This window comes from Artemia sp. Qi Xiang Cuo, chromosome 12 (genome assembly GCF_049724085.1).
Source record: "Artemia sp. Qi Xiang Cuo chromosome 12, ASM4972408v1, whole genome shotgun sequence".
In the NCBI taxonomy this organism is placed as follows: domain Eukaryota; kingdom Metazoa; phylum Arthropoda; class Branchiopoda; order Anostraca; family Artemiidae; genus Artemia; species Artemia sp. Qi Xiang Cuo.
In genome coordinates this window covers 18,966,927-18,980,413 of record NC_142805.1, presented here as the reverse complement: position 1 = coordinate 18,980,413, position 13,487 = coordinate 18,966,927, and the positions used below count along the sequence as shown (strand labels likewise).

Genomic DNA, 13,487 nt, shown 5'->3' with positions numbered 1-13,487 from the left:
TTAAATGCTGTGGCGCAATTTCATGAAAATCCTGGGGGGGGGGGGCAATTTGGAGCCAATTTTCACAAATCAAGTGAAACTAAAAAATGAGCTATATAGTAACAAAAAAGGTAAAGATACACAAAAGAAAACTGACCCGTTTCTGTGGATGTTTGAATTATGCAGGCTTATCTTAGTTTTGACAATATTTTCCGGCGAAACTAAATTTCAGCTGGGGGGGGGGCAAACTGTGGTCTGGGAGGGGCAGTTGCACCCCCCCCCGCCTCATAGTAAGTTAAGCCCATGTTTAAGTGTGGCGGATTAAAATTTTGTCTACCGTAAACTAATAAAAAAGAGACAGCATGGTCATTTTATTCATTTTCCTTTTACAAATACCGCTTTGACAAATTCAATGCATCTAAAAAAAAAGTGAAAGAAAGGCGGTTCCAACTACAACTGCCTCAAGCATATCTAACCCTTGGCTCATTTAGAAAGTTTTTTATTTGATATTATCTATGTATTTTTATGAATTATCAGATATTGCCGATATTATCTTTCTTTTTATTTTCTTCCGTCCATTGTTCTTCTTTAGATCGATCACTGAGTGATTTAACCTATGTCCAGTTTTGCTTTTCTCCCAATCCCTGACTTCCGTTCTGTGCCGGGAAAATATTCATTTTTATAAGAATTTTGATTTCGTTCTGATTTTTTTTTTCTTATATTGTAGTTAATGAATTATGTTCTACCACGTTCTAAGTTATAAAACGTAGAGCCAATGATTCTTTCACAATTTTTTAACAATACTGACCTAAATTGTTGCCGTAAAGTTTTACTTTTTTCTTTGAAATCTATTATTTAATTTTTTCGATTTCTTCCAATGCACTTGAGGCATATGTTCAAACAAGTTTTAAGTTATAAAAAGAGAGCCGATGACTCTTTCACAATTTTCAACTATACTGGCCAAAACTGTAACCGTTTTTTCTTTGAATTATAATTTTGTTTGTTGTTTTTTTCCATTATAATTATTAATTATGTTTTAACATATATCTAAAGTATAAAAAGTAGAACAAACTGCCCTTGTTCTTTAACCATTTTGTAACTAATATTGACCTAAATTTGTCACGTTTTATCAATTACAACCTATTTTCAATTGAAGAGACAACCTAAAAAAATATCTGGCTCCTTAGCAATGTAAGAATTCAAATGGCGAAATACAAGCCTCAACTGATCTTTTTAGCCATACTAACAATAACTTGTAGTTTTATAACTGATCCTTCTAACTATGCTGACCCAAAATCCTATGATTTTCCCAAATTTTACCGGTTTATTATTCTTGACCTTTTACCATTTTAAACCAAGCTGACAAAATTTTGTATCGTTTTATAACATTTTAAGTTTTACTGGTATTGTTCTTTTACCACTCTTTAACTATACTGATCAAAATTTAAAGGATTTTGCCGGTTTACTACTCTGGTCCTTTTACCATTTTTTAGCCAAGCTGAGAAAACTTGTGCCATTTTATAACATTTTACGTTTTATTACTCTTGTTCTTTTACCGTTCTTTTAGTTATGCTTTTACTATTCTTTCAGCCATACTGACCCAAATTCCCACGACTTATACACAATTCTACCGTTTTATTACTCTTGTTCTTTTACAATTTTTTAACCTCACTGTCAAAATTTTTTGGCATTTTATAACATTTTACGTTTGCATTACCGCTTTACTGCTCTTGTTGTTTTACCATTCTTTTAACTATACTGATTTAAATTTCTCCATATCATTAAGCTCTACTTACAGCGGAAATTCAGCTTAATGATGGCAATTTATTCAGCAAAATTTTGTTTTATCTTATCTTTTCTCAAATATTTCACTAGAATGGGCGTCTTCGATATAAATCCGACTGCTGTGCAGTACATTTTTTTATACTTTCTTATGTGACACCAGATAATTTTTGTTGTACTGTATATCTGCTGATGACGGTCACAGTATATGTGATCAAAATATCAAGAATTTTTTTTTACTGTTTTTTCACTGTCTAATAAACGGATTTACCCCTATTTGAACTGTTATTTATTGAAATCAAATATCTATGTCTAATAGAAAAAAAAAATAAATAATCAGGATAGGGCTGCAAAATATAAAATGAGAGGAGGAATTCAATTATGTCAAATAATATAGCCATGGCCAGCTTCAGAAAGGATATAGGAAAATCCCTGAGACTTGTTTTATTTCAATACGGTCTGATAAATATGGTTTATTTTAAGTAAAAATATTTTATCCGCTTATTTTTTTATAACAGCAAGTAACAAACGTAGCAGTAACAAGCATTATTAAAATAAATCGAAAAAAATACATATGTATTTCATTCTAACGGTCCTTATCAATAAGCACCGTGGTCTAAGTTATTACACGAGTCTTTAAATTTATATCTGCTTTTATTTCCGCCTGAAAAAACAATTAAAATTTATAATTTTTTTATTCTATTCGCAGAACTTCAAAAATAAAAAGGGTTAGATTTTGCACTTATTGCAATATTATGCTTCGTTACAAAATCTTTTGCAGTCCCAAGCGCAAGTGCTACGTGTCTGTATGCGGATAACAGGCTGTAAGTTGTGCAAGTCAGGTTTACAGCAGCCTTGAAATAGCCTGGACTAAATTATAAGGTCTACGATGAGATAACTATAACGTCTCTGTGTCTGGCAGGGAGCAGCCACATCTGCATAAAAATGTCATATAAAACGGTCAAAGCATGTCACAAAACGTCAAAGTCAAGGCTTTCGAGTTGGTACAAGTCTTATTGGGATGCGAGTTGTAGCGATTCGTCCTCATACAAAACCCAAAGCCTCCAACTATTTTAGGGCTACTTCAAATTGTAATGACTGAAAACTTCTTTTCATGAACCAAGGTTAAGAGCAAAAACAAAGCTGAACATTTGTTATCACGATCCTAATAACTTCTGTATCGCACTAAAAATATAATAATAAACGTACACAATACTTAATATCAAAGAAGATAGGAAACCAAACAAAACTATATTTTAGTTGCTTTAACATGACTCTTAGACTTGTAACTGCTTAGACCTCATCCACTATAGCATTACTAAGATAGCTTAAAAAAGCATGCGACAGCTTTAGGGTTTTGCTTGAGAACGCTAAGTGTTTTATAATCTTTGATTAATACGGTATGCTGGACGAAATTTGAAAACAATACTAACACTACATACTCTACTCAACATACATTTCTAAGAAGAATCACGTAACTTATCACTTATAAATTTGGAAAACAAAGATCTGTATTACATATATAAAAAGAGCTTCCCTGATGCTTGCTGTAGAATTAAAAATATTTACATGATGAAAATTTGCTGTGAAAAATCTGTCAGTGTAATTTAAGCCCAAGAACTTATTCATACCAGTCAGATATAATTAGCAACAGAAATATCAGCTACAAATGACCTTGATATTGAATAACAATGCTAGAACATCGTGAAGCCCAAAACTAAAGGACATATCTCAAATTGTCGGATTTTTTATGCGAGAGTGGAATTGATTGGCTTAATTTGGACTAATAATATACTAAGCGATTTCAAATGGTCTGTCTTTGAGCTAGAACAAACGCACCAATAATATGATAATATACCAGCTAAGCCAAAAACATGTTTTTGACTTTAAGTAGGTAAAATCTATTAGTTTCAGTTACAATCTACTCAGACTAAAAATTATATACCACTTGGAAGTACACAAACTGCAAATTTGCAAAAATTAAAACTTCGTTAACTAATTTTTAGTTGCCCCAAAGTAGAAAAGCATGCCATCACTCCCCAAAAACTACTTAAAAATTAAATTTCCGGTTGTCAAGACTGTTCCTAGGATTGGTGGCGTCTGAAATAAAATAACCTCGCCAACGCCCACCCCCACCCCAAAAAACAGTGAACTAGAAAGTGACTGAAACAATCAGTTTAAAAAAAAAACTTGGTCACAGCACCATTTTTAGCCATGGTGCCCAGGATAGTTTTCCTGGTTGTTCCCTTTGAGCAGTCCTGCTGATGGTGGGTAGCACATCAATAAGATAATGCCGGTGAAAGGGTCCAACAAATACATCCTGTTTTGTCCTAAACATACTTGGTCTTGCCCCCTCCCCCCGCAAGAAGTAAGTCTACAACTGTAAATTCGACCAATAAAGAAGAATCCATCACAAAGCTTTTAGGAATACAACAACTAGTTTTTGAAAAATATGAGATACGCCCTTTTCAGAAAAATAGTCCACAATAGTCTATTCTGCAAGTATTTATGTGTGGTCAAAACACAGAACATTTGATATTTTGTTCTTAATTATTCTTTATAAAAATTCTTTTTTTTTTAAGTATCAAAGCTACTTTTTTTTTCTTATAAAAAACTATTACACTGAGGCCCGCACTAGAGAGTCATCCCTTTTATAATTTTTTTTTCAGCATATATTCTGTTTACATACATTCAAAACTGTAAAAACAGCTAACGAAAATCGAAGCAATCCAGATAAATCGAATTATCCTACATACACAATATGTATTAGAACAGCTTGACCAAGGACACAGGAAAACCAATCCGTCTTGAACTGACCTGAAAGAAAAAAATAAAATAGCTAATATGACAGTAAAAAATTTTGCTACGGCTCAGTTAAAAAGCAGGCAACTCAGTGAAAATACAGAAGGCTAAGTCAAAAATTAATAAATACGCTATTCAAATTTTCTTAACAAGTGTTCACAGAAACAAAACAAAAATAACTAATGGCTCAAGACTAAGGATTGCGACTCAGGTCTATTCAAAATTAAAGCATCTGTGCGAGAGGGACCAAAGCAAAGTAAAATAAATCTGATAGATGTAAAATAAGCAGAATCAGACAGGAAGATCACGAACCCCCAAACGAGCTGAAACAAGTCAGATCTTCAAGAATATTGTTTGATAATGAGAGAATGGATGATATACGAAATGACTATAGTCGTATTTTAGATGCCTGTTAAGATTCCCTTTTACTAGCAATAGGCTCAGCATAAAAAAAGAAAAAAAAATATTAATGTTATATCATCACCACAAATGCCTTTCTTCGCCCTCACAAACGTATCTTTTCTTATTTGCACACGTGGGTAGGGGGAGGGGGGGGGGGAGTATACGAAGAAATATTTCATGTTTCTTGCAGGTCATAGGAGTGGACCTTCATAAGACAATTGAACAATGTTGCCTTTTTTTTTGGGGGGGGGGGGAGGGTGCAGGACGAAATAACAAATTAAAAAAATAAATAAAGTATCACTTTAGTGGTTGACCACTTCTGCGTCAGCCGTGAAGACATCACCTAGACAACGTAGCCTTTCCGTTGTTATACACCCTAAAAATGGGATGGGATCAAACTTCTCTTACAGCTTTCTGTTTAATATACGACCATTTAAAGGAGTATCTAGTGAGAAATTAGGCGCCTTTTTCAAATTTGGATGCCCCTCGCTCCTTCAAAAATTATTCTATTAATCGGATTAAAATGTAGAAAGGAAATTGCAAAGACGAGTATATAACCGACGCCGGTCTTTATTCACAGTTAGGAAACCCATAGCTGAGCAAAAGGCAAGTGCACCAAGTGGGTACAGCAAAATATTCAAGGTAATTTTTAGGAGGTTTGATAGAATAAAGGAGTTAAGAATAAAGATCCTCCAGAGCCATTGAAGGTAAATAGGGCGCCGAATCAACGTTTAACTTACTGGGTCCCTTTTTTTGCAGTGATAAGTTGCAGGCATGTCGCCCAACCTTACGGCGGCGGGAATCTAACCTCAGTCCCACTTTGCCAAGAAGAGCATCGATCTTCTGTGCTACCAAAGGGTATGATTCGAAAGGAACACAAAATATAGTCATTTTCCAACACAATCACTTACTCTGGTTAAATTTGGATTCACAAGTAAAACCTAGGACTTGCCAATTGTCCTCAGTTGGAACAATTTTCAAATTATGTGTAAACTACGACAAAAAATAAAACATTACACGCCTCTCAAAAGAAAATTAGCCGTCTTGCATTCCATTTGAGTGTATCAGCTATGTTTATATCGATAAACATATTAATTGGCTAAATTTTCATGTACAAAAAACCGTTTCTTTTCTTTCTTTTTAATCTAAATATATGCAAACTCAGCTCATAGTGATTTCTGAAAGAAAATTGCTTGCGACAATTTTGAGCAGTCAAAATCTGAATGCAATGTAATCTTTGGGAAGAATATAATGTTGTTCTGGCAAAGCCTTGTTTAAAACTACCCAATACCCCCTTTACCCCACCAAGTAACCAAACAACATGAATCAACTTAATAGGCTAAGTAGGTACAATTGACCTGTCACTATAAAGCTGTTCACATATAAAAAAAGCTGGATTTTAACTTTCTAACTTCAAATATATTTCTTTAGTCACAAGAAGAAGAAAAAAACATATTGGAACTAATGATTATTGTGAGGAAATTAGAGATTAATAGCAGTAATACATGTAGCAATGCTGAACTGGAATATGCCAAATTGCATCTTTTTTCAGAACATTCAACAGAGAAATGATATAACCGTCAATGGAATAAATGCAGCAAAGCCACTTGCAAGAGATACTTAAACTTCTAAGACAATTTGATTAGGAGAAGCAAGCGTAGCAAAACTTGGCTAAAATCTAATGGTAACTAAGTAACACCTAACCATCCATATGAACCCTCTCAGTATGAGAATTTATAGCCTGTCCCAATATAAGGACCGCCAATCATCATTGGGGGCATAATACTATATAAGATAGGTAGAAATTGCATAAATTATAATTAATTTATCAATACATTAACATAATTCACTCGATTTCCATACAAAAAAGTATAGATGAGAAAAATTCATACTATCAACTATCAACTATCAAAAATAGAATATATATATATATATATATATATATATATATATATATATATATATATATATACTTTGAACTATTTATGTTTCAGTTTTCTACAATCAATAGCACATTCTCCACTGTTAGCCCCTAAGATACGCTCAGTATTGATTTTTAAACTAGCTGGCGAGATTCCAACATGAATTGACTAGCTTCGAGAATGTGAATCAATTTGGATAATATTTTTCGGTTGTTCTTTTAAGTAAAATTTAAATTCTGTAACTTAGTTGTTTTTTTTTTTAAGGAAGAACAAGGGGAAATGGTACTGTCCTGAAGATTATTTGTATTTGAAAAAATTAACAAGCAAAAGACTCTTTGTTCTCGTCTTCATTTACTATTCATAAATTTGTTTCAGTATTTACAAAAAGATAATGAAAACAGGTGGGGTCGAGACAGCAATGCAGATGAAGAATATGAAAAAGGGAGAAAAAAATTCCGCGTATCTTAAAGGAATCCTGAGGTTCCCAAATAAGTAAGGATGTATACACCATCGTCATCAAAATATGTAGTAGTTGTACCGGTTTTCTTAAAGTGTTAGGATAACTTTTTTACTTTCCTATCTTTACGCTTGATACAAGAAGATAAATAAAAGTTCAGATAGGGATAAAATCCTTATGTGGCAGTGTAGGCAGGTGAAAGGTAGTATGGTCTCCGAAATTAGATACAAGAGGAAAATTAAAACTATCTGGGTGGGTGGGACGTGGGCTATCAAAAACTAGTCCTTTCCATCATATGAGGTTGGTAGCTGGTAACATATAGAGGCTGTATCTTCAGTTAAAGAAAGCCAGTTATAACGAATTTAATAGAAGGTTTTGATGGAAAATTATTCCTAAAAAACGGACTGTTATTTTTGAGACCATGATTCCTTTTTCTTTACCTTTTTTTGTTGGGGGGGGGGGGTATCCATTTAAGAGCCGATGGTGGAAAAGCTAAAGAAACATTAAAGACTATATAACAAAATATAGTTTGGACAGCAATTCCTTTTTTATAGTTCAAAATTATCGAAAATGAGGCGAGAATGTAATCCAGTCAAATAGGCTTAACTGCCTTTAGTTCCAGGATAAATACAAAACAGTTACAAAGAATAGAAAAGAAACAAAGATAAGTGTACTCAAATAAAATTCAAAATTCTCATTTGAAAATGAACCGTTATTAAAAAATATCTACAAACAATTCACTTAGTAGAATTTTTTAGTACTTCAAGCAAATTACGAAGCATGTGAAACGATTTCGATGAAAACTCGGTTATAGTAATCCAAAAGGTGGTATGTAACATTTTCAGAATGCTTAGATTTACATACCTTTTCTGAAACAAATCGATTCTTATCAATTGGTTCAACCATTTTCTCCATTGTATTTGGTTTCTATTATATCAACAAGTTATCTTTTTTCGCAACTGCGTTATGCCTTTCTTTTTCGCTCACAAAAATATCTGTAATTTGATGCTTTTATCCAGTAGCAGTTCTAGGCCGGGAAAGGAGGGGCAGCCCCTAGCTTTTCTGACATCTGACTAAGTCAGGCATCTTGGTTTTTGACATCTGACTGAGTGACATAAGTTATTCTGACTCCTGTGGTATACCTTGCCCCCCCCCTCCCAAATTATGATGCCTAATACCGCGTCTGCTTTTATATAACTTATTTGTCATGTCTCGAATGCCTAAGAATATGTTTCTTTTATAAGCAACTGCTTCTAAACTACCAGTAAAAAAATACAATAAAAATTCAGTTTTAACACTAATGTAATAATCATATTTTGTAACATATGGTCTTTTGAATTACTGCAGTCAATTTGTAAAATATAACGAAGCTTTTAGTTCTTCAGATGCAACACTGGTTTGGCCACTACATATTTGAGTAAAATTTGTTTCCAACTTGACATCCTATGAGTACCAAGTGACCTTGGCCTACAACCAAAAGACGAAATATAGACCAATTTTAAAATGATTTTTTTTCCAAGAAAGATGCCTATTTTAATATAAATCACAATAGTACGGCGAGCAATTGAGGCGCAACTTTTGATGGCCCAAGGATGATATTGTGTGATTCAAATAAAACTTAGTGCTTGATTCAATTACGCAATAACAAGTTTCTGCCTAATAATTTCTGGAGGCTTATTTGTTCGCAAGCTTTGGATGCTTTGGACCGAAAAACCATTTTTGTGACAAAAAAAGCTTTTGAATCCATTTTTTATGGAGAGTCATAAAGTTTTTTTCTTTGCAAGACTAAGCTTTCAGGTAATGAATTTCTAAGAATCTTTTTGCTTGAACCAAGATTCTGAAAAAAGGTTTTAAACTATTACGTAAGAAACATGGATGCCAAAAAATGAGAACTACGTTAAGGAACTTTCCCAATTAATTACTTTAATGTAATTAATTACATTAATTTACTTTCTAAATTACAATTAACGTATTGACAAAAACGTTAATTTTTTAAGAGTATCCTTAACTAGTTTGAACTTTTTTCCTTAAGAACTAAAATCTATGACCTTTTTATTTAATTTTCAACTGATTTTATTATTTATTCATTTTTGATATATTATAACCTTTTTATCCAAGAACTAAAATATATTATTCTGAAAGAACCTTTTACACAAATGCCATCAGAATGGATCCATAACCTACAGTCATTGCGTGATAATTTTTAAATAAAAAGTTTTTATTTATGACGCCAAAAATGTGACATAAAAATAATCAAAAAATAATTACGTAAACACTATCTAACTATATCTTTTATCTAACTATGTGTTAGATAAAATCGAATTGAACTCTTGAATTTAGAGTACAAAACTACATGGAATTACAATATTCTTCTAATAAACATAATTAAAAAAAATTACTACAAAAAAATAAGGGTGACGAGAAATTCTGATTATATATTCATACTCAACATGAGAAATTGCATGTTTCTCAGTGCTATAGACGACAATCTTCTATCTACCTGTGATATTTCATGAACTTTCATGACATAATTTTTTTTTAGGTTAAATTCTAACTAAGTTCCATTGACTGCTTCAACTTGTTTTCCCAAATCTTATTTGAGTCGTAAGACTCAAATAAGGGTCTTGAGTCCTAAGACTCAATAAGTCTTGAGTTCTAAGTGTCAAGATTCAAACTGGAGGTTTCCTTTTTTTTAATGTGTCGCCTTTTGTGTACTGGCTTAAAGAAATAGCAGAAATTACAAACAACTGTTTCTTAATGAAAGTCAAAACTTTCGAGCAGCTTTTTTTATTAAAATTTTTTTTATACTCAAAAGATTAAAATTTTTATGTTCTCCATTCTCCTGAAAGATTTTTGAACATGTAGACTTGTGAATTATGTCGCAATATCTACTTCAACAAAAAACGAGCGAAACTTAAAATTGGATTACGAGCAATTAGCTGAGCTGCATTTTCAGTCAACACTGGGCTTAAGACGGAGTAAGACACGTGTTGACATTATGAGGCGCAGCTGAGAACGGCAATTTGCATAATGCTGGCAAGCTGTTAAAAAAATGGTTCAGGTTCTCGTTGATATATGAAAAAATTTCCTTTTTTCTAATTGTTTGTATTATGTTATATAATACAATGAACTATTACTATATTTCCTCAAAGAACCAAGAATAGAAAAACTGGAATCTGGTTGTTTGAATTGGTTAAGTGGAAAATGGTTAAGAACCAAAGAACCAAGAACAGAAAAACTGGAAGAACCAAAGAACCAAGGAACAAAGAACCAAGAACAGGAAAACTGAAATCTGTTTGTTTGAATTGGTTAAGTTACACAGCCATATATATCTTAAAAAATTAGGCAAAACTGGGAATACAAATTTTACAGAAAAACACTTCCATATTGTAGTTACACAGTTTTTTGTAGAAGCCGGCACCAAATCAAAAAAAAGAAACATTTGAAAAATAAAGCTAGAAACATATGGCACCAAACAGACGTAACCTTTGATTGAAGGTGCAGTTTTCTTTTGGAATCAACAAAATGTTTAGTGTTTGAATGTTTACGGAGATAGGTACTGCCAGATTCTATTGATTACTTTTGTTTATTCATTTGCACGATTCAACTTGGCAAAATAGATAAAACCGTGTTACTACCCTAGGAACTTCATATATTTGGAATAAACAAAACCCAAATTTCAAGAGATCGCGAATTCCAATTATGAATCTTTTTCATAATCCTATTTTATAAAACAGAATATTAAACAATATAATGCATTTTATTACCACAATACATTTTATCATCATTAATTATTTGAACTATTAACTAGTTTTTCTTTTTTGTCCTTGCATGATTACGTCTGTCTCCATCGCTGTGTTATGTACGAAGTAAAGCCCCCGGAAACGTTTTTTTTGTTCTATTATAAATTCTTTGCTAATATTTCTCAAACATGTGTCAACCCTGTTATTCTTGATGCTTTTAATTCTATAGAGTCTAGAATCTACTTTCAAACTGCTTAGAATGTCTCCCTCCCAGAGTTCCTTAAAATTTTCTAAATGCTTGCACTTTTGTCATCGGATTCATCTGTTTTGACAAATTTCTACAACATTGTGTTTATGAATTTGTATACTGTAAGAAAACTACTTAAAAATGAACGCAACAAATTAGTTTTAATTTAAAAGTTTTGATCCCAGAAACAAAACTTTAAATTCAAAATTACCGGAAAAACAGAGGAAATCAAGAAAAACGCATGGTACACTGTTTTTAATTATTCCATTTTCGAGCAAACTTGGGAATCCCCCCTTCCACTTTGTCTAGTTAGGAAACAAAACACTACTTCCTTATAAAAACTTAAAAATTATATCATAGGTGGGTTGAACACGAACATACTTAAAACGACATTCTTGTTTAAAAGCGCTGCTAAAATTACATACTATTGCTACTGACAACCCATCACGACTTCAAATCACCTCAGGCTATGGCAACTTTTCACTTTTTTTGCATCAATTCGCTTATTTAGTTTAGTTCAGATTTTATTCCCTTATTCAGAAATGCCTTTAGCTCATAAGGTATAGTTCCATCAATTTTGCATTGATGAAAAGAATCGAAAATTTAATCGTTACAACGTAGAACACAGCTTGACCCATGTCTAGCATATCCCCCCTCCTCCTAACTTAGAAATCCCCATAGAGTAGAAAGCAATATATCAGGAAAGAAACAAAAACTTATAAAAAAAAAACAAAAAAATCTTTCGACTAAATTGAAGCTTTCGCAATGCAAGTAGCTTTTGATGATGTTTACGGTTGTTATTTTGTAGACTATTTGTTTTTAAAAATTATTTTAACATTGTTAATTTTCATTTCTTGACGTGAAATTCTTTTGCCGACTATGATCTTAAACTGTGCTTGAATCAGCCTAGACCTCAATATAACTCACAACTATATTAGATTCAGTACTTTCTGACATCCTAAAAAGGAGTTTTATAAATAATTTGGAAACGCCACAAAAAAGTATTAGAAAAAACCCGGATTTACGGCCTTTTAATTTATCAGAACAGACAAAACCTGCTTGACTGAGTTCAGTAAGCCAATTAAGTATTTTCAGAGAATCAGACTGACAATAATCAGCTTTAATAATCTAATTAATCCAGTTTGTCAAAGCTCAAGAAAAATACAGAAAAGGGAATCAGCCCGTATAGGATTCTCTACTATATAATAAAATTTCCTGCTAAGAATTCTCACACGGATCGTTCAGTAGGGGGAGGGGGGGCAAAAGTGAGTCTACAGCAGTATAATAATAAGTGAAATTATGGCAGAAAATTTGAGGACGAGAAGGATGAAAGCTGCTCCAGGATAAGCAACATTCGTTGGTTTGAATAATAAATAATAGTTTTTCATGATTGTATGCTTTATTTTGCCCCTCTCCCTGTATTTTTCCTATAATTTGCCTAATTTGTGTCTGCGTTTTATTCAAATTATTTTTCAGTTTCCAAACACATCTTTACTATTTACCGATTTAGTTCTGAAGTGACATTTTAGTTCTGTATTTATATTTGATCTGAAATTATTTTAGTTCTGATTCATATTCATGCTTACCGATATGACCAATTTATAATATTTGCCAATATGTTACTAGAATGCTAATTACTCAAATTTAACAGCGTAGGTCTCTATACTTTTATGCTGCGAAAAAAAGGGAGAAAAGTGATGGCGCTTAAGGATCGCTGACAGGGTGGTCATTACAGCAAAGACCATACGCCTGTCCCCCCAAAAAAATAACCCTAAAGTGAAAATATATACATTACATGCTAAAAACCTGGAAATATTTCAAAAATGAAATAAAAAACGTAGGGTTTGCAGAGATTGAGAAATAGGAAAAATTGGACGAACATGTCTGCTCGATGAAAATGCGACTCGCTCCAACTGCATATCTTCCAATATTTTCAACTACTTCGATTTAATATCTTTCAAAATTCTGCTAATGTTTGTATCTTCTTTCAATTAATAGAATTGTGTTTAATTTGGCAGTTGAAAATAGCGTCCTTTGATAATTTTTCTTCTTACATAGTTTTCACCTACTTTATCAGGGAAATTGTTTTAACATTCGTAATCACAGTTGAATCATATGGTCTTTCCCCTAGACTGAAGGAGGACTCAAAAAGG

General features: G+C 32.5%; 1 protein-coding gene across 1 annotated transcript in view; it reads right to left on the bottom strand.

The window, feature by feature from the left end:
- Nucleotides 1-258: 258 nt before the first annotated feature.
- Zmynd8 (Zinc finger MYND-type containing 8) overlaps nt 259-13,487 on the bottom strand; it is an 86,216-nt gene continuing 72,987 nt past the window's right edge. Inside the window, exon 8 of the mRNA XM_089097534.1 lies at nt 259-4,578. The gene's annotated coding sequence lies outside the window, so the exon portion shown is untranslated. The remainder of the gene's footprint in view (nt 4,579-13,487) is intronic.